Source organism: Struthio camelus, chromosome 6, assembly GCF_040807025.1.
Source record: "Struthio camelus isolate bStrCam1 chromosome 6, bStrCam1.hap1, whole genome shotgun sequence".
NCBI classification, from domain to species: Eukaryota; Metazoa; Chordata; class Aves; order Struthioniformes; family Struthionidae; genus Struthio; species Struthio camelus.
In genome coordinates, this window is record NC_090947.1 from 45070620 (window position 1) to 45097425 (window position 26806).

The 26806-nt window shown below is 43.1% G+C and overlaps 1 protein-coding gene across 9 annotated transcripts in view; it reads left to right on the forward strand.

Annotated features, from left to right (window-relative positions):
- The first annotated feature begins 24975 nt into the window (after positions 1-24975).
- Positions 24976-26806, forward strand: part of GALNT13 (polypeptide N-acetylgalactosaminyltransferase 13) — a 176503-nt gene continuing 174672 nt past the window's right edge. For 8 of the 9 annotated variants that reach the window (XR_011142019.1, XR_011142022.1, XR_011142020.1 and 5 more), the window contains exon 1: positions 24976-25194. The gene's annotated coding sequence lies outside the window, so the exon portion shown is untranslated. Of the gene's footprint in view, positions 25195-25381; positions 25469-26806 lie in introns of those variants that run through there. The other variant, XR_011142024.1, reaches the window with a different exon arrangement.

Consider the following 26806-nt stretch of genomic DNA (forward strand, 5'->3'; position numbering starts at 1 on the left):
GCCGCGCGGAGGGAGCGGCAACCGCCCGGCCGAGCCTCAGCCGGCCACGGGGAGCGCAAAGAGTAGAGCAAGTCAGCGCTCTAGCGTTTGTTTAACGGTGAGCCGCAGGAGGGGCGCACGCTGCCGCTGCGGGGGCGGCCGCGGGGAGCCGGCCGGCGCCCTCCCCAGCCTCTTCCATTCGCTCGTCTATTAACGAGGAACAGCTTCGAGCCTGAGTTTTGATTTTTTTTTTCTTTTTTTTAAAATTCTTTGTAAAGCCTTCGGAGAGTAATCACGTTACTGTAGGCCTCATAAATAATTCACTTTTTTGCAGCTTACGGCCTTTTTTGTGCAAAAGCCAATTATCAGAACAAACATTTCGCTTCATGTAGACCAGCAAGTGAAGAAGTCATTTCGATGACATGTAACGTACGTTTGCATTTATAAATCGTAGTACCAGATACAACTTCAAGTGCCTCTCTTTCCCTTTTTAAAATGTGTCACTTAAAAAAAAAAAAACTTGGTAAAACTAATTTGCTACTAACGAGAAGAATTTTAAACTTCGTTACAGCTAGTTTTGTTCCTAGATTAATGAAACTTAATACTGATTAAACCATTATTTTACTGGCTGACATAAATCTAACTTCTCGCCCTTTTTTTAAAAAAAGGGCGAAAACTAATGTATTGTAGAAAAGGTGTTTCAAAAACTAAAATTAAAAAATGAAGTGTTAGCTTAAAAGTGAAAGAAGGCAGAAGTGTTGGTTTCGATCAACTGCCTTTCTGCAGTGTTTGTCCCCTCCAAAACGACAAATTGGAATAAAATGGGTCTCGTCTGAAGGAGCTGTGGTGATGATGTCACCCTGATGACGTCACCCTGATGATGCAATGCCCCCAGGAGGTCCAGGTGGGTGTTGTTGAGCATCCCCCCCCCCCCCCCCAGAGGTAGCGCAGCAGCCGCCTGGGATTAAGAAGCCCTGTGGGTGGGACAGGCCTGCTTGAGGGGGTCGGCTCCTCTCTGGGGCTGAGCGGGGAGTTTGGCTGCAGGAAGGGCACCAAGTCAGAGCAGCTGTCGTGTACCGGCCAGGTCAGGAGAGAAGATCCATCGCCCCCGAGCGCAGCCCTGGAGCGGAGCTGGTCGCCGAGCTCCGGGGGAGGACGGTGCCATCTGCTCGTGTGTGTTTCCTGCCGTGACCTGCTGCAGAGAGGTGAGCTGTCTATTTTGGTAACCTCTAGTGAGCTGAGCTCTGGATTTAGGAAGTCTCTGCCGCTACGGGAGCGGTGGTGGAGCGGCTTGGGGTAGTGCTGAGCTTCCTCCCCTGCCTGCCTTGGGCGCTCAGAGTTACCTGCCACACGCTGACCGTATCCATGCGATCGATCTGTAGCACGGCAGTACCTGGGAAGGTTTCCCCACATGTCTTTTTCCAAAGAAAAACCAATAGCAAAGCTATCATGTGGTTTTTGAAGTTAAGTCCTGAAAAAGTTCCTTCTGGATTAAGTGGGGAAAAAAACCTGCATCATCCTCTGCTGCTTTCTGGTGAATCTCTTCCTCCAAGATCTTGTGTCTCTATTGATGAGACTTTTTCAATTTTATTGTTTTGTGAAAAAGCAAGTCTTAAGTTACAGATCCTAGATGTGCTTTGTGCTAGCATTCAGGAAGATAAATCATTTCATGTACATCCTAAAACATATTTAAAAAAAAAAAAAACAAACCAGCCCCTTAACCCCGGCGCGGCTGGGCCCGGTGCGGAAGGGGCAGCGTGCCCCAGGAGGGCTCCTGCAGCCGTTTGGGAGCCCGGCATCAGTCTGAGGTTCAGCCAAATCCCTCAGCCAGGTGGAAGAGGGACCTGAGTCGCTTCCACTTCTACCCCGGGTGCTGGTTCCTGGGAAGGTGTACCTTTGAAGCTTCATGGTTTTAGTGCTCAATATTCAGAGAACTCCTTTGACTGCAGTGAAAAGTACCGGGATTTGGGGATGCTTCTGCTCTCCTAGATGAGGTATCCAGTGCGGTTTAAGTGACCCTGATCGTAGGGAAGCGTCTCTGGAATATCCTTCCCTCCTCTGAGGAACCCGTAACTGCTGAGAGCAGTTAGACCTTGCCCTTGCTGTTCAGGTTGCCTTGTAGGAGGATGAATTGTCCCACTTTCCTGATGCAACTGATCACAAACACTATGCTTTGTAATTGTGTGTCATGTAATAATTCGTAATCTCTTTCCTAAGAATATGGCTTATGCCTTGTAAGACAGAAGCAGTAGACTTAGCTAAAGGATTGTTTTAGGGCCACTGCAAAAAATATATTTGCACTCCAACTTCTCTAACCCATCCTTTTTTTTTATACGTGCATCCTTTTCCAAAGCAAGTCAAAACTATTTTACTCAAGTCCACCTGCTAAAGCTTAGCCTGAGGAGGCGAGGTGAAAGAAGGACGGGTATTTTGCGAATAAGGTACTCAGATACGTAGCAGGAGCATACCTGACATACTGCTTGTCCGTTCTGGGGCTGGCCCGCTCTAATCGCCCTGCGGATGTGGCAGGAAGGGAACCCGTCCGCATGGTGAAACGGTGCGTCCCGTTGTCCGCGTCCCTCCAGAGCGCCACCCCAGCGCCTCCCCAGAGCGGCAGCGCTCCTCCGAGCCAGCCGCCCGGCTCGGAAACCCCTCCGGCTTCGGCTTGCCGCGCGGCCCTGACCCCTGGGTGACCGCTGCACCCTCCGTGCAGCCTGCCTTCCCGATGCAGCGCTCCCGTTCGGATGGTGCAGCCCTTCCAGTTGCGCTCAGTGCCGCTTCCAGCCCGTCAGGCGCTTCGGAAAGAAGCTAGCTCGGTGAGGTACTGTCCATTTAAAAAGTATTTGCATTGGTCACCCGGGGCTGTGCTGACCCTTTCCACCTCTCGGAGGTGCCAGGGTGGCACCGGCCTCTCCCATCCTAGAGATGGAGCAGATGCTCGGTGCGGCTCACGCCGTGCCCCTTGCCTCGGGCAGGGCTCGCTCTTCCCTTTGTGGGTGAGCGTTTACGGCAAGGCCTGCTGAGCTCTTTGGAGGCACCACTTCCCGTCCCCACGCGCCGCGCTGTGATGCTGGCAGCCCAGGAAGCAGATTAAGGGGCTCGTACAGCCGTGGCAGACCCAACATTCAAGTGTTTGCTCTCGTGTGACGCGTCGAGGCCGGCGCGTCCTGTTACGCCACGGGGCTGTTGGCCCATCCCGTGCCTCTCTCCACCACATGTGGACCATGCGTTTTAGCCAGGTGACAAAATTCAAGGTGTGATCGGTACGTGACTGGCACCATCCTTAACACGATGAAGGTCATCTACCTTGTGACCACGTGGCTGAAGCTCTTCAGGTAGACCCTGAAGAGTGGTGACCCTTTGGAGCAAAGCTGCTACGCTCGGGTGCCGGAGGGCTGCCCCGCCGCGTGCCCTGGCTGCAGTGTCGTAGGCTGCCGGGGCAGAGCGCGTGCCTTGCCTTGAAAGGATGAAACTTGTCCGTATTGCATATCATGAAGCTAAACGGCCTCACGTCACGTTACATAATGTATAAACAGCGATGCCCACAACTGATTACACAAATATCCTCACTGATTTAAGTTATGTCTTTTAAACTCTGTTATCTGTTCCATCAAGAAAACACTTAACAAAAATTATTTATTGCACTTGTTCCTGGGAATATGTTTGTGTGTGTGAACCTGGCTAGCTCTGATTTTCTTGGAGACAGCAAAGCTTGTAATACAGACTGGTAAAATTTGAGCTAGCTACAGCACAGGTTTCTTGGTTAATTTGTTAGAAAGGTGCTGCAAAATGTTCAGCCTAATTAATATTTCCCAGCAACGAGGATCCTAAGCATCTGAACTTGTTTGGAAAGGCTTAATTCTGTTCAACAATCTGGACTACAAAGGAGTCTCCAAGATGTGCTGTCATCTGTCACCTCCCACCCACAACGCTCAGTCGTAGGACCCATGGGATTTAGAAAATACAGCAGAAACCATGTTAGTCCAAGAATCATTAATTAGCGGTGTCAAAAGAAATGATCTGCGGATTCCCCTTTGTAATCTTTATTTTTGTTTTCTTTGGTTCTGACTCTCCTTCATATCCAGTTGCAGTTTTTCTATCTAGGTTAGGGGCTTGGGGATTTCTCTATTTCCTCCTGTGATTTCTTCAAGTCAGAGCTGCTTTTCTAAAGACAGCCTTTCTGGCTATGGCTGATAAGGTTTGGCTTAGGAAGGTCAGACTTTTTTTTTAAACTTGTCTTTCTTTACTTCCTTTTTTCCCCAGTGCTGATTCTCTCCACTGGCTAGTTATCTCTTCCCCTCCTGAGACAATGTCTGTCTTTCCTTTTTCTTGCTACCACTGTTATCTACAGCTCAGTTTCTTCTACCTTTATAAAAATGTTCACTCCTGGTTTTCTTTTTTCCCTTCAACCAGCGTTTGTCCACCCTTCTTTCTCTTTCTCTTTTGTCTATATCTCATTAATATTTCAAGTTAAGTAAAAATTTACTACTTTCTTTTTTATTTTAAAAAGAAGAAAGTAGATCAGGCTGGGTTTGCAGGGCCTTTTGGTGAAGCAGGGCTACGTTATGAATGGATCCAATATAACCTACAAATGTAAAATTGTTCACAATCTGATGGCTATATATGATTTTTGAAAACCAAATCGGATACTTACTTTTGTGAATGTAACTCTTCATATTCCATGCTTTCTTGGCAAACAGTCCTAAAAACCCTCTTTGTTTCGAAACTGCCCTTAGTGAGGATCCCCATCCTCTCAGACCCTCCAGGGACGGCTGGCTCTGTCGTCTCTGTGACGACTCGGTAGCGGGAGGTATTGCCATGGTTCTCCCTGCGCCTAGACTAACACCGCCTCGTGTGACAAAAGTAAAGGTAGTTGTGTTTACGCTGGGTGAGAAAAGGGCCTGTGCAGGGAGCCCTCGTGGAAAACCCGCAGAGGGAAATTTGGGGAGGGATTTGCAGCCTTCTTCCCCATGTTGAAGGGATGCCCTGTTTGCAACTTGTAGTAGTAGGGATGGTAATAACATCCATAAAGATATCTCAAAACCAGACACAACAATGTGTTTCAATAACAACCGGTTATTGAAATAAATATCTATCTTGATTTAATTTCAAAGTGCTTATAAATATAACCATGCTGTTTAGCCCTATAGCTATAAAAACGCACACACCGTTACGGAACGGTGGAAGACAAGGATCTCTGCAGAGAGGCAGAACAACTACGGACTTGAGTGACTGAAATAAACTAAATGAGAGCAATGAATTTTTAACAGTATGTTGTCCACATACAAGAAATCCAACATTCATATTATTTCAAATATGCAGTATTGCTTTTCTTGTATTTTTTGATAACTTCTGATAGCTATATTTACAATACCTCTGTTCATGTTTAACGAAAAGTTCATAACTAAATACAGTAATTTCTACTGACTCTTAACCTCCCTTCCGTGCAATTGCTACAGCTGTAGCTCTGAAACATACCCATAGTCTCTGCCACATGCAAATGGGTTTTAAATTATTAAATTTGCCTCTTGATTATTCCATTCTATTTCCCTTTAGGATTTCAGGATTTGAAGATTCAGTTTAGTTTTTATATCCAGTAAAATACCTTTCCGGTGTCTCCTTGAGTGCTTTTGGACAGAAGAAAACAACAAAAAAAGGCCAATTATCAATACTTGCTTTTGTCATAAATATCTAGATTACAATGGCTAACAAATTCTTTTCTGTTTCTGGGAGAGTAGTGTGATATCAGTCTCTAAGCATGTTTTTGCAGCACACTGTTTTCAGCATTTCTGTCTTTTAATCAGACCCAGTAGCCGCTGAATGGATCAAGAAGTGATTACACTTCATTCACTGTTCAGCTTCATTTCCATGTAGTTAAAAATAAGGGAGATGTAATATACTCATTTTGCAAGAGAACTCTATAATCTTTTGAAATGATGAGTGATTCAGCAAGACGCCATCAGAGTCAATAGCAGTCTTGCGAAGCTGTCCCGCTCTCTGCTGTCACGTTATCAAGATACACCGCAGTAAAGGACACTCTGCGTTCTCCTGTTTTATCCCAATGGCTCAATAATGCTCTCTGTGACCCGTAGTCCATCTGTTATCTAATATACCTGCTGCCCAGATTCTCTGCTTACGTTGCCTTATAGTTAAAACCTCTCCATTAGCTACCTAACAAGTTTCCATATGCAGGACTATTTTAATTGAAGAGTAACAGACCCCTGATATGTCTACGGTTCACTTCTTTAATGCGGCTTCTGGTGGCACCTCCCTATGTGAAATCAAGTCACAGATGTAGGCAGAGGCTGAAATGAATCCAGTGACTAGATGGGCATGGCATGGGGACTGAATTACATTCTTGCACCTTAGATGATTATCTGACTGTGAATTGTAAGGAAACTGGTGGGCAGTAGGTCCAGGCAATGTCTGAAAAGCAGACATGTATGGAAATACTGCATAATGATCTCTTAAAATCTCTTTTTTTATTTACTCTTGCATCTATGGAGTAATAAAGTACTGTTATTTCCATTTTATAGATGAGAAAAAAGTATTTAAGGAGGGTATTCACAAAGGTTAGCCTTAGTCCTCAGGGCCTAATGTTCCTAGACGTCCTCTGTAGTCACCAGAGTGCTCTGCAATATGTTTTGCTACAACTTCTCTCTCTCGTTTTGCTAACGTTAGCTTTGCACATGGCTTGTGGAGTCCCATGTGAAATCCATGGCTGTGTCAGGAATTGCATTTGAGTCTTCCAGACCTCTGCCGAGCCCCTAAACTTTTGATCTGTATTTTCTCAATGTACTTGTTTTGCTAGGGGGAAAGAAAGAAGAGTTAAGGAGGAGGATGCTGCCAGCAGCCATGTATGAGAACGCTATGTTGCAGGTGCACACGCTGTGCATGGTTGTTCTGGTTCCTGGGACACCACAGTGGCACGTGCCACCTGGCTGTCTACCCATCCCCTATGCTTTGTGTTCAGATATGTTTCTGCGTACACAGGCAGTCACTGACAACTGTAGAAATATCATATTTGAAGTTCAAATGACTTAAAAGGGCATTTTCCTCCAATGTGCACAAATATTTCTATAAATATTTCCAATTGGGAGGAATGAAAGAATTTCTTCATTGCTCAAAATCAGAGTTTCAACATAAAACTTCTCTGGATTCAGAGAAGACATAAAAATTACATTTTAGACTCAAAATTTCTGAAGGTGTTAAGCTCCTGAAACCCCAGAATAAGAATTAAATGTCCTCCCAACCGTAACAAGAGAATTGCAGTTGTGATGCTGGAATAGGCTGGAGCAGAAGTGCTTTAGACAAACACAACAGGCTGAACAAACCAGGAAGAAGCTCTCCAGATGCAGAAAGGAAGCAATTTGTATGCAGTCTTGTTCTCTGGGAAGGCAGAGCAGGCAGGCGCTAGTCCAAACGAGAAGCAATAACCATTTCATAGAATTTAGATAAAGTAGTGTGTCTCTATCATTATCTTAGTTATCACTCTGTCATTGCTGGTGATATCTTTGTTTAGTTCCTCTCTTCCATATTTCATTTTCTAAATAAAGGCTTTAAAAATAAAAGCCTTATTTTTTGGCTGAGTTCTGTTTGGGGAGGACCTGCCAGGTCTGTCTTTAGCAGAAAGGAAGTTGGATAGCTCTAACGTCAGCAGTCAGGACACCAGAGCTTAGCCTGTCCTCCTCCACTCTGTATGTTAGCTTTAATTTGCGTGGCCTGTAGGACCAGGGTGTTAGGATTCAGGCTTGGTGGTTAGAGCTGACCTTTCATTCTAGGTTTAGCAGGTTATAAACTAAGAGCTCTGCTGTGTGAGGTGAGACTCACAGCACTGCTTTTCTCAGCTGCTTTGTTTACATGCTGTAGTCTCCACCATTTATTTTTTTTCCAGATGCAAAGTAAGTTTTTGGTCTATTTCTCAGAAAATAGAGCTCAGCTAGGCTCAGGAATAATGATATAATGTGTAAGGAATGAAATGTGTAAAAACACATTGTATTCCATAGGATTCAAATTAAAACTTTAAAGTTGTACCATGCAACTCGGGAGAATTTGGAATCATTATTTATAGGTGATTTGGCTGCATATTACAATCAGGGATGCATGATGCATCCTAGATCTCCAAAGATAATTTTTTTTACCTAAACCATCTATGCCACATCACTGCTGAAGATGAAAATAAAGCAGGCTGATCTCTCTAGCTGACTTTTCTGCCCATCAATGATCTGTTCTTGTTTTATATACCTCCTGAGTGTCATGTTAGTTAAATTTCTTTCACATCCTCATTTTGACATGTCTCCGAATTTCAGTGACTGTAGTCATGGGTCTATCCACTCCACGTGGTCCTGCTCGTTTTATAAAAGGTTGTTGGAAAGATCTTAAAATTAAAAACTACGAAGCTTAAAAACCTCTTGCCTCTCTAATGTGCTCATCTCAAAGCCTCTTGTTTCTGGCCTACATCCATTGAGCTGAGATAAGTAAACAGCGAGTTCCCAAACAGTTGGCCATTAAGTCTATCACCAGGCTGGGAGGTATCAAAGATTTTGGAGAGTTGGAGGGTAAACCAGGCAGGTGAACACTGAGTTTATCCAGTATCCCTTCTGTAAGTTTTCTTCCTGGGCCTTGCTTACATACTCTACACCCTAAGAAAAGCTCTGGTGAAATACGGTTACCAAATGTAATACTTTGTATTCCCATAAGTGATATCTTAATTGTTAGACAGAAAGTTTCACAGCCTGAATATTCCCCTTGATATGCAGATGGAGAAAACGAACTGTCCCGTTTGGATAGAAGAAGGTTATCTTCACTGAGTTTTGGGTACGCTAGAACTTCTGCTGAGCCGATGTCCGTACCAAAGAAAGCCTCAGCGCTGAGGAGCGTGTTTGTAACTGGAGGCAAGCCTAGCTAATTAGCAGGTTTTTTTAGTACAGTTTCTTAGGAACATCAGTTCTTGAAACATGATCCAGGATTTGGACAATACTTTTCTTTTTTATCATCTGGACATTTTAGATGGTGCTATCCTAAACTAGCATTGGTAAAAGAGGTTAAACACAGGTTCGTTCCTTCACGTTCATTTTGCTTGTGCAGCAGAGCTTTCACGGGCAGGTCTGTCTTTCAGAGTGTTGCTGGTCTTTGTTTAAGAAATGAAAACACCGCAGATACCAAGGGAGGACGCTTGCCTGTCTTTACTCCATTTGCTATAAATACATTTTGAACATGCCTCCTCAGAGCTGTCACAGGCTCTAGACTAAGCTTTGCGTCTGCAGATGCCATTTCTCTTTCTAGCTGTGTTGTCTATTCCTGACCGTTCTGCTCCATCTCTTTTATTTTAAAGATTGAATACCGTGTATTACGGTGATATTGGTTTGAGTATTAGTATGGAGTATTTCAGAGATTTGGGCACAATGGCATCCAGGTCCTTTTTCTGAGAATAATACTTAAGATTTCATTAACGTTCAGGCTATGCTTTTCGGAGCACGTTGTATTTGCCAATGCTGTATTTGATCTGCCATTCTCCTGCTCGATTGCTTTGCCTAGTTAGATGCCTAAAGGCTTCTCGCTGTTTCTCCCTGAGGCAGTCCTTACCTCTGTGAATAGTTTCTTGGATAGCTCTTCCGAAGAATTTTGTTATCTTTGGGGGGGGGGGGGGGACCAAAACCAAACAAGCTGATCTATAGTTTCTTTACTATCCTCTGTTCTGCTGATGTTCTAGAAAAGTTATAATTCAGTGAGGAGTATCTGATGTAAAAAAAGCTGACTTGACCAGAGGTTTTGAACTATAAAGCTTAGTTGTTTTATAATGCTGCTTTTAATTTGTATTTCAGGTTATCCAAATGCCTAAGTAACAGCCTTTTATCTGTAATTCCCAAGGTTCTTGAGCTCTGAGATGAGTATTTGGCAATGGAGTTATGTAGCACTTTAATTCGCCAGTTTGGTCTGACCTCTACTCTTTGGACGCTTGGCTCCCTCTGACAGTGATAGCGTCTCTTTTGTTACGTTTAAAGAACAGGCATTTCTCCAGTATCTTCTATAATAAAAAGCTGTACAGATAAATAGTTTAGCTCTTCAAGAGAGTCTTTATCCTGCAAAATTACTTCCCTTATGCCCTGGTGGCTGAGCTGATCCCCTAGCTCTCTTGCAACGTGCAAGCTTCCAAGATAATTACAGTTTTTATATCTTTGACTGTCTGAGCGCCGCATTCTTTCTCAGCTCATCTGCTCCATCCTACATTTCACCTGCTGGAGTTTATAACTTACACAGCTTTGAAAGAACAAAATTTTTCTGTACCACATTTCTTGTGCTATTGTCAAGATAACCTCTAACCTCCAGTTTCATTCTCTATAAGAATAAAGAAGAAAAATTTTTCACACTCCTACTTTGAGTTGACTGCCTTTTTAATCAGATGGTACCGTGCTATTTAAAAACATATGTACATTTTAACTGACATCTTGACATGTTTTAGCAGCACATCAGTTATTAGACTCAGTAAAGACATCATAGTCTTCAGACTTTTGTCTCCTAATAAATAGACGTTCTTAAGATGTGAAAATCCATTACAAAATCATTAGTATAGTATTGGATAAATGGTTATAAATTCAATCGTTAAAACTGGTACATTAAGTCTTTATTTTTTTACTAAAATGCGGCCCCTGATTGGCATCTCTCCACAGCTCTTTCAGTCTTCAGTTAATCTTATTTCTGGGGGGGAAATTTAAAACAGAGTAGACCTTTCGAAAAAAACTGAAGATGCAATTTTCATAGTACTTATCTTTAACATTTATTTTTATAAAAAAGTAAGCAAAATCTTTTTGTCAGGAGATGCTCTGAAGTGAAGATTGCCCCAGATATTTGGGTGAACAAATTATTTTTGCAAATGAAATTCAATCAGTGAAATTTCAGCTTGTATTTTCCCATACGCATTTGGTCTGCTGCCTGCCAGGTGCTTCATGCGGACGCTTTCATCCAAGCGCTGCTCTCAGTTACGTGAGCAGTCTCTTGTACACGAGAAAATACGGGAGTAGGTAGTTCAGGAGAACAGAAGGACTTCCCCAGTCCGAATCAAGAAAGCTGAAAAGAAATTCTACTTTTGGATAGGCATACGTATGTGAAAATGGTATGAAAACAAAGTTTCAGTTCAAACTCAGAAGCATATTATGGGAAAGAAAGACAGGAGAGAATTCCCAGTGGACAATCCAGGAGACTATTAAATGTTTAACCTCAAATCCAAAGGGAAGAGCAGAGCTGTTTCAGCAAGAGGTCCTTGCATGTATTCATTACTCACCTTCCCTCTGCTGTATCATGGTATTAGGTCTCTCTTGCCCATCCTGTTTAATCCCGTGATGTTCCTCCTTCACGAAGCCCCAGAAAAGAAAACTGGGACATGCATATGGATCTGTGCAGCACAGAAACCTGAGTTCCTGCAACTTTATTTCTGTAAAATAAAATCTCTGCGAATAGTAGTAACCTTGATTCTTTAGCATTACTTTTTTTGAGTTAATCATATGAAAAGGTAACGCTTTTAATTGCATAATATAAAACTACCATCAACATATCTCACATTATTATTTGATAGGCATGCCTATCTAATACTACCACGTGTAATGGGAAATGTATTAATCTCCTTCCTACTTACTAAAAGAATAAATTATAAAAAAAATTCCTTGTAATTATTGTTTTTTTGAGATACTAAATATGAATACAGTTTTTTCCTCAAAAACCATAATATTCATAAGAGAATGTTCATAATGATCATTATGAACATCTGCATCATTTGGCTTCAAATCCCTCTGTGCTTGGAAAATGCATATATGGAGCACTTTAAGTTTAGTCAGTATACCTATAGAAACTGTGTATCTATTTAATTATCGTCAAAGCACCACTGTTTGTCCAGTTCTGCATACATTGGCCGGTCCCACTGATCCTTCGTTAGCAGCCTGATTTAATTGCCAGACATCTTCAGAGCGCTCTCACTGCGTACAGGAGGATAATCAAAAGGTTAAATTCGGCTTCAGCCTCCCGTAGCATCTGCCAAAGCTCCCTGGTTAGCCGGCGGAGAGAGGCGCCTCCGGAGAGCAGTGTGGAGCGGGAGCCCGAGTTACCCGCCGACGAGCACCGCTCCATTGCCCGCGCAGCGAACCGCGGCACGTTAACCTCATTACGCAAACGTTTGCTTTTGTGAATCTCTACATTGAGCTACAGAAGCGTACTCCATATAATATGCTACACTTGGCTTTATGAAGCACTTGGCTTTTTTAATCACTTACCTATTCTGCATTTGCAACATTTTTAGTGATGGAGCGGTCCAGGCTTTGCTGGCAGTGAGTACGCTTTATCTGTAGCCCAGTAAATAGAAGCCCTATATCCAGGAGTTTGTTTGTATTCTGTCGTCCTTGTTCTGTTCCCTCGTGGCAAGAAAATGCCTTACTTTATATTCTCTTTAATCATCTTCCCAAAACACTTATGAACAGGCCCATATAGCCAGCTGATAGGACTTGGGTCACTTCAGGGGAAAAAAATGTTAAAATGGCTTAGAAGCCTAAAGCATTACTTGCAGCACAACGTGGGCTCCTCAGAGCCTTTTCAATACGGTGTGATGCAGAGATCCCTGAGGTGGCACCTATAGCTCCGGGTGGTCCTGCGCCCCAAGCGAAAATGGTTAGGTTGGGGTCAGGCCTTGTGCACGGAGACGCCCACGGAGAGGCGCTCCGTGGTGCGGCGCAGGCCTGCTGCAAAGCGAGCGAGTGCTTTTCGTGATCTGACAAGAACCAACTGCGCAGAGGCCGTCTCTGAGCGTGGCTGCCTGGCCTGGAAGCGATGGGGTGCGTTAGGATTTAATTCAGTTGAAGTCTTCCAGTCACAGAGTAGAAAGGGACAGCAGAAATAAAATTTAGCTGCTGCTGCCAAAATAAGCAGATAGAAAGTAAAATATAAATGGAAACAAAATAAGATGAAGACCAAGAGAAGAACTTGGATGCTCGGTACTACTAAGCTGTTATATTTTAATAAATGATCAACTTCAGCATGGGAGCTAAAACAAGATCTTTAAAAGTTAGTCAGTGAAAGAAACATCAAAAATAAAATTCAAAGAGGACTGCAGGAATTCTCTTTAAGATCAATACCTTTTTTCAAGTGGTAACTATTTATCAGAGATATGAAATACGGAAATGAGATGTAATGCAGAAATCAGAGGTACCAAAATTGTGTTAAGTGTTTCCCTTTGCAAAGGAGAAGGAAAGAGCTTTGGAAAAAAAGAGAAAAAATGTAAATAGTCTTTAAAGTCAGTAAAAAGAAAAAGTAAATTGGTAAGACTATGGTGTGAAATGTTAATCACAAACATCAAATAAGGACTGATATTCATTTGTTGAAGCAGTTTTCATCAATTTCTGTCATAACATGCAGTTTTCCTCTAACCGACTGAACGTCTTGGGGAGAGAAGAAAGAACAATAGGTTGCACATGACAAAGGTTTGCAAAAACTATGGAAAATACAGTATTAAATTATGTTTTCACATATTTGGAGACATTTGAGGGCAGTTCCACTACTACCAATTTTATTTTGGTAAGACAGAGTAATGAGATTAGATTGGGTTATTTTGTTTTTACAGAGATAAATGTCTATTCTGTCTCCTCAAAACAAGACAAATTGCCAATCAGCATTAAAATTGAATGAAGGATGTTACAGCTTAGCAGTAGGAAATCATATTTTGAGCTGCAGATGCCAAACAGCATTCCTCCTTTCTGATCAGAACTGATCAAACAAGAGCGTGGCCAGGATTAGCTGGCTGTTGTGAGAGTCTAAGCCTGCAGGAAGGAAAATATTGATGGGGCTGATCTCAGAAGAAAGAAGAAAAACCCTTGAGATTCTGCAATGTCAGTCAAAAATTAAAAGATTCATCTTAAGAAGGAACAACTGGAATTAAACAAAAACAAACAAACAAAAAAACCCCACACCAAGAAGGGCTTGAACTTCTCAGAGCAAGATACCAGCAGCAGAAAATCTAAGTAGAGGATGTGGGTGAGCAGATGGGTGGCACAAAACCCAATAAACCCACACAAGTTGGCTTGCTTCGGGACAAGTGCATCCGTCGTCCCTCTGAACGCGCTCCCTGGAGTTACAGTACCGTCTGCTGGCGTGCAGAGGTGCCGTGCAGCCCCTCAATGAAGCATGGGGCCTGCCCCACATATGGCTTCTGTATCGTTTTAACTAGGTACATTAGGACACAGGAGTACCGACAGCATACATCTGTGGATACTTCAAGGATTACATTTGTGGTTTCTGGATTCTCTAAACTGTTGCTCACAAAGTGACATATGTAAGCAATTCATTTGCTGCTTTATGTTCACATACAATTGAATAATTTCAAACGTTGTCTATATGTTGAAATTGTTCTCTGATTAATTGACGAATAGGAAAAAAGTTTCTAAGCTGTAAATAATGCACCCTGTTTTATAAGAACTTAATTAGAAATGCTTTCTCTTTCAGCAGGAGCACTCATAATTCTATAAGCAAGTTTAAAATAAACAAGCTTAGAAATGGGTAGTTGTCGACAAATTAGTACTGTCGCAGAACTCGATTTTCTTTTTATCCTTTTCTTATGCAGAGTCAAGATATATTTAACCCACAGTACACCATTATGCTTGAAACGTAGCTCATTCTTAGCTGTGTGCTGCTTTAGCGTCAGTGATCCTACACATAAACACGTAGCTTGTTTCGGCGCTTGTGGAGATGCTGGAGAATGCTTTATTATTTCCTTTGGTGGAGTTAACCTGAACTGAGTTAGGAAAAAGCTAATGGTTGGAAGCAACTTAGTCCATTATGTTGTGCGTGAAATTTTGATGGCAGCATTAAGAGGTAATGGAGTTGCTTTCAGGTCTGAACATTGCTTAGAGGTGGACTGCAACGCAGCAGGCGCTCTCTCAAGCGGTGGGTGGCACTTCCCCACTGCAAGAAAGATTTCAATGAAATGCGCTGGTTCAGACTGATTCATATAATGCTTTGCAAAATTAAATCAAATTACTGCATTTTTACACTGGAAATTCTGCAAGTGCCATAAATGACGTTTGGGTAGTGCCTTGAGAAAACATTGGGAACGAGCGCTTGCAGAGGGACGTCCAGTTCCTCCTCTTAGTGCGTTTCATTTCTTCACACGTCATAGCTCTGTTTCTCTTGTACGTACTGAGGCCAAAACCATTTAAAGGGAGTTAATGCAAATGTGTTACGAGATACCAACTTGACAGCACCATAGATAATGATTGTTCATTTGTAAGTAAGAACATTTGCAATTTATTGTTGGCCGTTATATATATATGGAAATGCGATACCTCGTTTAAAATTGTGGTAGCAGTTACTGACAGAAGCAAAACTAACCCCCAGAAAACACTGTATCTAGAATATTTGTTTTCCAGCTGTGAATGAGGTCACACTTGGATGTGATCTGTGTGTTATTAAAATGAAAAATTTCCCTCGGCAAAAAGCCATCAAGCCTGAATTAATGCTGTAAATATCTAACAGCTACTTCAGGTGAAAAAATTCTGATTAAAATATTGCTGTAGTTTTCTCAAATCACGCTCCATGAATATTAGTCTGGATATTAAGGATACAATTTTTAGCCCATACTCACAAGCTTATAGTGTCACAAAGCAGAGCGTTTGCTGCTAGTCCCGGCAGGGATGTGGCGGCGTGACGCCGGCAGGGAGAGGAGGTGCCGCCGCTGCCTCGGGCGCACGCGAAGTCCAGTGGCTGCAGCGCCCACACAGGAGTGGGATTTAATTTCCTCTTCTGCCTGAGAGAGCTGAAACCTGCAGCTCCCATTTCCCCTGAGCAGGAGAGAAATTTTTCTCAGTCCATCCTGTTAAAGCTGTACCACTTTGTAGAGAAGCATTAAGTATTAATGGTAGGGTTAAGGCTAAGACGGTAGGGTGGCTAGCTGGGCTCTAAGCCTGCCTCCAGTCAATGTTTGATTTTCTGTCATTAAATAGTCTTTGGAGCAGAGGCTTGAACCCAGGCCTGCCAGTCTGACGCGTACGAAGCTCCTGTCCATCACTGGCACGTCTAGGGACACGGGGGGATGCCGCACAGAGATTGCCACCCTTCCAGAGACCACACTCGTAATGCAGCACGGCACAGGCCTGCGTGAGGTAGCAGATCAGATCTAGAAGCTGGGTTTTGAGACCTTTGTCCCTCTCTACGTGCACCGAATACTTAACGTGCCTGCTCCTGACGCTATGACTATACTTAGTGCATGCGGTGGGGAGCTGGGTAGGCAGGAATGCCTGGAGAAGCCCAGTTCTAGCGTGCCGTAGTACTCGCCTGCCTGCGGACTGCTTGCCTGCAGACCACAGCTGGGAGACCAAACGTATCAATTCAGGCCTCCTCAAGCAGAGTTGACAACTATTTGCCGGTCTTCAACAGCCTTGATGAATGATTTATGTACTGTCCTCCTGGGTTGAAAGCAGACAGCAGGTGACCATGCCCTCTGAGTTTTGTGTGAAGTCCACCTGAAAAGAGGTTCTCAGAAAAATTCTGCTATAGCAACAAAAGGAAACCGCCTAGGCAGCACCAGCCTGCAACACCACCCAGTTATAATATGGTATTTATCTGCCCGTTGATATTTACTTTCTTGCAAGCCACAAGCGCGTTTAGAATATCATTTGGTTTGCAGTTAAACGAAGGGTAATATTGATTTTTAAAAAAGTGCTCATTTTACTGGCCCTTAGGGGTTACAGGTAGGCAATTACAGATGTGTGGAACAAAAATGACAAAAATCATACAGATGGCTACATTTAACCATTGCCATCCCATAGAAAAACAGCAACGGTTAAACTTCCATTTCAGAATTTCCAAACTTCCTCTGTCACTGTCAAGGGAGCAGCTTGGGTGTGACTAGGTCTGCTAACCTCCCTTTCCCCTACGTGAATGTTTCTCTTGTGATTGATGAGTTGTTTCGAGCATGGCCTGCACATAGCTAGATCAAACTCCTGTTACCGTTTAATGTTTTCCAATCAAAACTGCCATTTCTAACTGTTTTATTTTAATTTCAGGAACTCTAATTGAGTCTGTAAAACATTATTTTTCTCTGAATTGAGACCAAAAAGACAGTAAACTCTTTGATCAATGCCTGTGAGGTTTCCAAGAGAACATGTGCTGTAGTCCCAAGGGCTGTGTTATGGTGTGAATTCAAGATGCTTTTTATTTCTAATATGAAAGCTATATGACTTCCAGTATTCATAAAGCATTGTTTCTATGTAAGATTTTGAAGTACAGTTTGCCATTCATGCAGATAGAAATTCGAAGGACAGATTTAGGGGAAAAAGACTGCATGGTTAATACTAGTAACAGAAGTTTAATTTTAAAAAAGGAGATAATTTGCAGTGGAAAGATAAATTGTTTTGACTGGAAGATAGGTAAAGGGGTCAAAGAAAATTCAGTTTTACTAAAATGATGTCTTTGTTTATCATGGATGTGTTATTGTAAACAAGCTAGAGAAATGATTAGAGGAGATATGTGATCAAAATTGTTAGTGAGGTTTGGCGAAGTGGTAGAACCTTATTAAGTCTCTGACAGCCTAAAACATTACCGTGAATCAAAAGCCAATATTCCAGATATGGCAAGGTAATGCATTTCTAGACACAGGACCAGAGCTGGTCCTCAGTAATGGAAGAACCACCAAACTAGCTCAGCTACATGGTCTCAGGGCTAGAACTGCTGCTGTGGTCCTCCAAAAGAGGCAGCTGTGTGCATGGATTTTTTGAGGATCTTTACCATGCTCTATAGTCAGAATTTAGGATCTAGAGAGAGGCTCCTTAAGGCTTCATCTGTACTCATACATTAAACTTGCTGGGGACCATTCTCTGGCACTGAGAGCAACTGGCAGGGGGAGGCCTTGTCCACACTACTGCACTCTGTTATCTTTCTCAACACGTTGAATTTCGCACCACAAATGTCAGCAGACTTTGGTTTCATCTTTGATTACTTATTTTTTTGGCTTCAATGACTTTGATTGTTGTATTTTTATCTTATGCTAAAATTCATTACAATCTGAGATGTGTATCTTTTATATTTTAAAATAGGAATAAATATAGGATCAGAGATCAAGCTTGAAGCTTGCAGTTTATTCAGCTCATTGCTAACCTAGATAATGGAGAAAACCTGTTAGCTCTGCCATAATTAGCTTAGTCATCTAAGCAGCGGATGGGCTGTGAGGGCCAAAGAATAGACAATTCCTAGGGACACTGAAGACGTCAAGGCTGAACACCAAGCGTGTGACTGCTGATGCAGCAGGACAAAAAGGTATTTACGAAACTGCTCCTAAAAAGAAGTGTGGAGGCAAGAGGAACAGCTAACCTGTGAATAGGCAGTCCCATTTTAGTATCTGTATACAGATACAAAAAATGTCCTTCAGAACTTGGTTTACTGTGCATCTGAGACAAACAATGCTTCTCAGCTGAGGGTTCTGTTGTCTTAAAATAATCACCAGGATGGTGATACAGAAGTAAAAAAAAGTTGTGTCATATAATCAATTCATCTGAATCATCTAAGCAGTGACTTTTATTCTAGAGTAAATCAAAAGAATGCCTAATTCACCCTTTTCTCTACTCTGAGTAGGTAGACATATCACCTGGAAGAAATCATAATTTAACCTTCCCCTCCCATCCTAAATGAGTTTTCTCAGCTTAATTGAGTTCACGTATTTTTATGTCTTTCCTGTTTTTAACAACTAGTCAAAATGAAATCACTTCTGGCCTAAAATTAATGGTAAATCACAGGTAATGAAAAATTTGTACTTCAGACACTCCCACAATGAGTGAAACAGCTTCACTAAGAAGGCTATTGAAGTAATAAACTTGTAATAATGTCAGCAAGATGCGAGCCCTTTACTGGAAAAAACTCATGTACTGCTCTTAACAACTGAACCTGTCAGTTATATAAATGAAAATGTGTATTGGGGGGAAGTAAGCTATAAATCCTTTATTTCTGAAATGAAATTTTATCAAACATGAAGAAATAGGCTGATGACAAAATTAATTCTCTGGTAATGCCAAATAGGGATGCATCTGGATAACAGAGTTCTGAGATCAGATTAAAAAAGGATTTTCCCAAATATTTTCTTGCATCATAAGTGCTTTATGTCCAAAGCACCTATGTGTCATTTTGATCATCCTCATCTTCAACTTGTGAACAACTTGGGGATATTACTTTTATCATCACTAACTGGTATCGAGCAGAGACCTGAGAGCCAATTTCCGTATGCAGGCTATTGCATTCAGAAGCGTCATGAGAAGAAAGGCTTTTTACTGTCGCCAGCACAGGCCGGTTCAGTAAGTACAGCCCTCGGAGTTCAGCACTGACTTCTCACTGGACCTGAAACAGAGGTCACTGAGATCTGAGGTTCTGTTTGGGTCTGTAGCTGTAGAGAGAAACTGAAATTCAGTGTAAAGGTTTAGACTCAGTTCTGTCTACACTTTCTAGCTTTATTGATCTTACTCTTTGAAGCAGACCGATTCACCTAAATAAGAAACAAAACACAGAGCAGTATTAATGCTAATGTCCTGACTTCACTTCCATTACCAGTGAAATACATTTTATTCTTTCTTCAAGAGAACAGAAGCAGAGGTAAACTGATTCTAAAAAAGCAAGACTAGCAAGAAGCAGCCTGAAGTTTGCCCTGTAGAAGTAAGGAAGGCGAGACGCAGGTAGTTACCTTGAGAATTTTCCTTTTTTCTTGCACATCTTAGTATTAAATCACAAAGACGAGCTGGCATTTGTTTAAAGATTCCTGAAGAAACTAAAGTGCGAAGTAGCTGAACTACTGCCAAATACATGTAATTTACCATTACCCACAGCTACTATATCAGACGAGTGGACTAAGTGTCACACCCTGCTTTAAAAAAGTACTAAGATTTGTGTTCAACACATAAAGGCAATACAGAGCATAAAGTATTTAAATGCAAGGGTATTTCAACCTACTTTTATAGGGCAGGAAAATTGATCTCAAAGGTTATCCCATTTCTTTTCAAATGGTAAAACCAGGTTGTGTAATTGTAAAGGAAGTCTTTGCTAGAGAAAATGCAGGATTAACTGATGCATTAGCTGTGATTGCTTTAATATTATAAATGATGCTTCATGGGTTTGATGAATGGCTACATTTGGTTTACTGGTGGTTCTGTACTGGAAGAGGTAATATAGCAAAAGCAATAAAATTGAGTAAGTAGAACTCTATATGCTGCTATAACCTAAAAATAATAAATGAATTATACTGAAATGCAGTATACATGCAATAACTGTCAGTCTGTTATCTATTAGTCCATTTTATTTCTATTAGGTGGTAGGAAAGAGTTCTATATTTTGTATAATTATTGATGTAAAATTCAGATGAATATGAATTGGTTTCTTCTGCTTTGTTTTCCTATCTGCATAAGATCATACACAAGTCAAAGGATCAGTTCTAGAAAATAAATATACATAGCAGTTATCTCCAAGCGCACCCTCCTCACCAAAAAAGGTCACCTTCTGGCATGACAGATTGGTTAGAAGGTCATGGTAGATATTCAAGTAGAGCTAGGGACAGTTTTGGGACAACTATATGCATATATATGTGTATATATATGTGTGTGTATGTATGTATATATATAAAACTATAAAAAATATATAAAAAATGCAGCACAATATTTCAAAGTACTTGGCCAAAAAAAGCACTGCTTTAAAGTGCTATTCCGTTCCAGTTTGTCAAAGCTTAGCAAACATGAACTTATGCTGGTCATACAGTCAACCTACTGATAACCAGTCTGACTGTGCTACTACTTTCATATCTGAAAAGCAAAGGGATGTTCTATAATCCTATTTTCTCTGGGAGGTAGAAGAACTAGTAGGAGCAAAAAAGACCAGGGAAACATGAGGATGAATACAGATGTGGAATGGCTTCCATATACGAGGAAACTTAAGTGACTTGGACTCTTCTAGATTTAAAGGCTAAGGGAGAGAGAAGACTGAAGCCTGTAAAATCACAACGTCATACAAAAGGTAAACAGGAAATGATTATTCACCATTTCTCAAAATACATGAATGGAAGACCACCCACTGAGAATATTAAGCAGCAAGAATAAAGTTAATGTGAAGTACTTTTATACAAAATGTATAATTAGTCTTGGAACTCAACGGCTCAAGCTGTTGTTGAAGCCAAAGTCTAAACAGATTAAAATAGATGTTAGAGAAATTCACAGAAGATCTATATATAGATGTTAAATGCAATGGTCGGAATGCAGCCTCCACTTTGGAAGCTCTACGCTGCTAATTACTGGAAGCAGTGATGGCTGAGAGAATTACTTTACATTTGCTCCTATTTCTTATACTCTTTTTCCAAGCATCCACTCCAGACCATTGTATGTGAGTCCTCGATTCATTCAAGTATGTCCATTCTTATGTTATGTGTCCCCTTAGCATCATATATTTGGTATTATGGATTTTTTTTCTCAAAAAATCAAATTATCTTCCTCGTGATTATCAGAATGCAACCCACCCATGATAAGTTATAAAATAGTTACTTTGGTGTAAACACCACAGCTACAAAAGTCATCATACATTCAAACTTCATGTATCTACTCCTGAATGGTTTATTCATTCCTGTACTTCTGTGGCTTTATTTTAAATTCTAAGATTGTCAAGAAAATGTTATTTTAAAGGCGACACTAATACTATGTAGTGCCATATACTATAAGTTTGGAGAAACAAGTCTTTGCCTTGGCCTTGTGTATCATTTGACCATGATCTATTAAAGGATAATAAAAGCAGAAAATAATAGAAAGGTGACAGACTGGATAAGCTACTGCAGAATGACTGACATCACTTAAGCATAGATGCTTAATACGCACCACTTGTACTGAAATTATTTGCATGTTGAATGATCAGCATTTTCAAAAATTGGGCCAAAGACAACACAAAAAAAAATAGAAGAGAAGTCTTGGTATTTACACATAACTATATGGTGAAATCTAGTTCTAAACAACAAGGGAAAAATGAAGTTTAAAAAAATTATAGCTGTTGTTTTAACCGGTTCACAGTTTGACATCTTATTTTGTACTGTTGATTGTTATTTTTGTCTATTACGATAATTCACTTTCTCCTACTTAGAACACACATCCTAATATTAATAAAAACGAACAGAGAAAAAGAATACTTTGCACTTATACATGCAACATCCATTTCTGCATCTTAACATACTTTACAGAAAGCAATTAATCCTTACAACACCCAAGTGAGGTTAGAGATAAGAAAACTGCAATGCAGAGAAATTAAGCAACTTGCTCATCATCAGAAAAGCACATAACTTTGGCTTGCAAGTCTTGCGCTCTAGCCACTAGACTAAGTTCTCTACTTAGCTTGTATTAAATCTATATTTGGTATCAGTTATTACTTTAAATGGTATCTATCACATACATCAAACAGACTTTTTTAAACCTATGTAGAGATGTTGTTTCTGAGCAGTCTAATATCAGTATCTCTTGAGAACAGAAACATAGGCTATCAAATTATTTATTTAAATGTTATTTTGGAACATACTGAAAATGCTTTTATTACTTCATTATTTTGCAATTGTAACAAGAAATATAAAGTGTTAAGAGGTGTCTCGTCCTTAGAGTAGCTAGTCGATGCAGTTAGTTTTCAGTGTCAAAAAGATGTTATTACACTGACTCTAAAATCCTGCAGGTCGAGACTACTTTTTTCATTTTGCTCAAGTCTGGTTATCTGCAGCCAGGGAGAGGGGAAAGGACCGTGCTTCTGGACCTCTTATCCACCACCCATTGAGAAAAAAGTTAATATCTAGGAAATCCTTATGTGGCTGTTTGTTGAACAGGATGGGTAATTTTTATTTTGCTTTTCTAATGAGTGTGAGTTTCTCACAAATATAACATTTCAGCCACTGCTGAAATCGCATTGCCACTTTCAGTACAAGATTTGTGGGTGATAATTTGAAAAAAATGTCCGGACTTTGGTATATTTGTTTATGACCGTTACTCTGTTATGCTGTAAGGACTCTTCAGAGAGAACGGTGGAAGCTTCCTTCAAATTTTGCCTGACACAACCACCTTTTCTTTATTGAAGAATTGTGAAGTTCATGGACATCTGCTTCAGGGTAAATGTTTCTACAATGATTAATTTTTTTTTTTTAGGAAATACAACATCTTGAAATGTAACAGAAACTATCTGTGGGGTTCCTTTCAGAGCTGGTAACAAGGGACGGGTTGGGAAGGTAAGAGCCGATCTACGACGCTACCATTTTGGAATAACGGGAGCATAAGCGGTTTCCCCACGTTTTCGGAAGTTAACGAAGGTATTAAAGTGAGACAGTCACCGTTAACAGCTTGGCAGAAGGGCAGCGCGGCTGTGTTAGCTCAAGGCTTCAGTTCGCATTATGCACAGCCAGCCAACAGCTGTTGAAAGTCTTATAACTGACCAAGAGCTCATGTGGGTTAACAGGTAGGCCTAAGCCCTTAGGCAGTGAACATTGGCACAACTTTATGGGCTTCTGTGGGTCTATCCCTGTTTACGTTACCTTGACTGAGGCAAAATATTACACTCTTAGGTTAATGTAATGGAGGGGCTCATGCCTACTGTTGCATCTTTTCTCCTGTCTCTGCGCTTCGCTCTGCTCACGACTGTGCGTTCGGGCGGGCACGAGGGCGCCGGGGGGACGCCGCCGTCACCAGCAGGCCGGGAGGCCCCGGCCAGGCACCGCTGCGGGCTCCCAGCAGCTTCTTCCTTTCCATCAACTCATAAATAATCATTCTGAAAACACGTTTTAGCTGGATTCACAGCCTGCTTGTCACTACTATTAACAAACAGCACTTTTTTTGCCTGCCTGGCGGCTAATAAATTATTCACGAATTGTATTTTCTTTTTCCCCCTTGGCGAGTTTAATCGCCTTGTTACCCCGCGGGCTGCACACACAGCGCGCCGCCTCCCTCACGCGCCCTTCGCCGCGTTCAAACGGCCTTTTCTGGGCTGGGGGTTACGCCAGCCTCCCCCCGCCAGGGTCTCCCCGAAATACAGGTGTGCTAACGGCCTCGGGGTGGCTCCTCGGCGCCCCTCGCCTCAGCGCCCCCATCCCACCATTGCTCCTTCCCGCCCCTCACCTCAGCGCCCCCATCCCGCCATTGCTCCTTCCCGCCCCTCGCCTCAGCGCCCCCATCCCGCCATTGCTCCTTCCCGCCCCTCGCCTCAGCGCCCCCATCCCACCCCTGCCCCTTCCCGTCCTTCCCCTCAGTGCGGCCATCCCGCCCCTGCCCCTTCCCGCCATTGCTCCTCCCCGCCCCTCGCCTCAGCGCCCCCATTCCGCCATTGCTCCTTCACGCCCCTCGCCTCAGCATCCCCTTCCTGCCCCTTGCTTCGCCTCGCCTCAGTGCCCCCATCCCGCCATTGCTCCTTCCTGCCCCTCACCTCAGCGCCCCCATCCTGCCATTGCCCCTTCCCGCCCTTCCCCTCAGCGCCCCCATCCTGTCCCTGCCCCTTCCCGCCCCTAGCTTGGCCTCAGCATCCCCTTCCCGCCACTGTCCCTTCTCGCCCCTCGCTTCGCCTTGCCTCGGCGTCCCTTCCCGCCCTTCGCCTCGCCTCAACGCCCCCTTCCCGCCACTGCCCCTCCCCGCCCCTCGCCTCAGCGCCTCCTTCCCGCCACTGCCCCTTCCTGCCCCTCGCTTCGCCTCGCCTCAGCGCCCCTCTCCATCCCCTTCCCGCCCCTCGCCTCAGCGCCCCTCTCCATCCCCTTCCCGCCCCTCGCCTCAGCGCCCCCCTCCCGCCCCTCGCGGTGACACACGCTGTTTTCTGCCTCCTGCCCCTGCTTAACGCATCTTTTCTTTACCTTCCCGCCCCCCCCCCCTTTTTAAGGCAGCGCCCGCACCCGCCGCCCGGAACGGCCGGTCACGGAGGGACCCGCCACCTCGCCGCGTCCCCACCGGGGTCCGGCGCCGCCGAGCGCAAGTATCGCGGGAGCCGGGCGCTGCCCGCGCCGCCGCAGCCATTGGGCGGCGCGCCGGAGGGGAGGCGGCGGCGGCTGACGTGCACCCACCGACCCGACCCGATCCGACCCGGCTGGGCGCGGAGAAGAGCGGAGAGCAGCGCAAGCCCGCGCCGGCCATGAGGAGAAGGAGGAGGGCGGCGGTGCCGCGCTCTGCCCCGGGCGGGCGGCGGCGCTGCTGCTGAGCGTCGGGCTCGGTCCCGGCGCAGGTGAGCGGGGGGCGGCGGCGGAGCGCTCAACTTCCACCGCGTGAGGCGGCCGCGGCGCGCAGCCCCTCCGCGCCCCGCTGACAAACTGCTCGGCGGCGCCGCCTGGCCGGGAGCGGCGGCGGCTCCGCGGGGGGGGGGCGGCGGCGGCGGCTCTGCGGCGGGGGCTCCGCGCGCTGCTGTTCCGCTCGGTGCCGCCGAGCCCCGCGGGGCAGGAGGACCTCGGGGTGATGTATTTCACGCTTTGCTCCTTTCTACTTTCTCTTCCTGGTTCCAGGTGCGTTTTTAGGCAGTTGCGACCCTTTCCAGCAGGGATGAGGCTGGCCTGAAACGCTGGGTCCAGATAACTTTGTAGGATAGCCGTGGTAATTGAGTCAAAGCCGTGGTATTCGGGTTTCTTTCTGAGGAGCTGTTGGCGTCTCTGCTTTTTTGGAATAGGAGGTTGAGAGAGAAGACGTGCGTGCCACTGAAAGCTAGCGATCGAGTGTATTTACCGTAGAGATGGAATAAAAATTTGATCTGTGAATTTTGAATGCAGGTTTCAAAGCTCTCTGGAAGCCCGTGAGTCTCTCTCTCTCTCTTTTTTTTTTTTCTTTTCCCCCATTTTTCTCCACATCCTGTCACCGTACACAGCAGAGCAGAGTACGTGGAAGTGGCTATGAAAATCACTGTTCTGATTTTGCTAGCCTTTTGTATTCATTTTGCGTAAATGTATATAATGAAAAAACAGGGTAAATAAGATTTGGCACAGCTGTTTTGCAGTGAAGTATTTTCTTCATAAGGACCCTACTTATCTGTAGTTCAGTTAGGGTGCTAACTGTTTTCCCAAGAATCAGTTAAAACCTTCTTCCAAGTTAACAGAAAACTAAATTTTATTTTTATTTTTTATAACATATTTCTATTGATCTGAAATAGTAAAGGAAAAATAGTTGCTAGAACTGTCTATTTCTCCTTCGTTGCAAAATGAGAATTGGCGAATGTTTGTTTGGGTGCTTCTAGGTGACTGGGAATAGTAAGAGACATGATTAATGAGAGAATAAGACATGTTCAGAATTATGCAGAGGAGAGCATGAGACAAGGATTATTTTAACGGGTTGGTGGCTACTATACTTCAGGCAAAGACAGGAGGTATTAAATCTATTAATATTTTTAAGTAGTCTGTTTATAATTTTTTTTCTTCTGCTGTGGTTTCTTCTACCTCATTTAATAGCAAATCTGATTACCAGTGATCTTCATGTTCTGTGTGCATCAGTAAACCTGTGCAAAAGTGCTAAGACTAATGAGGATATGTAAAAACCTATATAGTGGATTTTCTGTCCGCTGTTTTTTTGCAAACCAGTGCTTTCTCTTTTGATTATTTTTTTTTTTTTAGCAAGGACCATTACTACAAATGTTTTAGGTTTTGTGGTTCTTGTTGTTCATAAAAAGTAGTCTTGGATGGCATTAAATTTGGATCCTTTGAGACTAGTTTCATGAGAGCTGGAAGTGATTTCTTCACTGAAACAATATTCTAAGAAACGCAACGTGTTGAATCTTGCAGTCTCTGTGCTCGCATGTGAGTGATCAGCGTGTGCGAGTTGCAGAAGATGGGTCTGGGCTGTTAGGAGATTTTTAT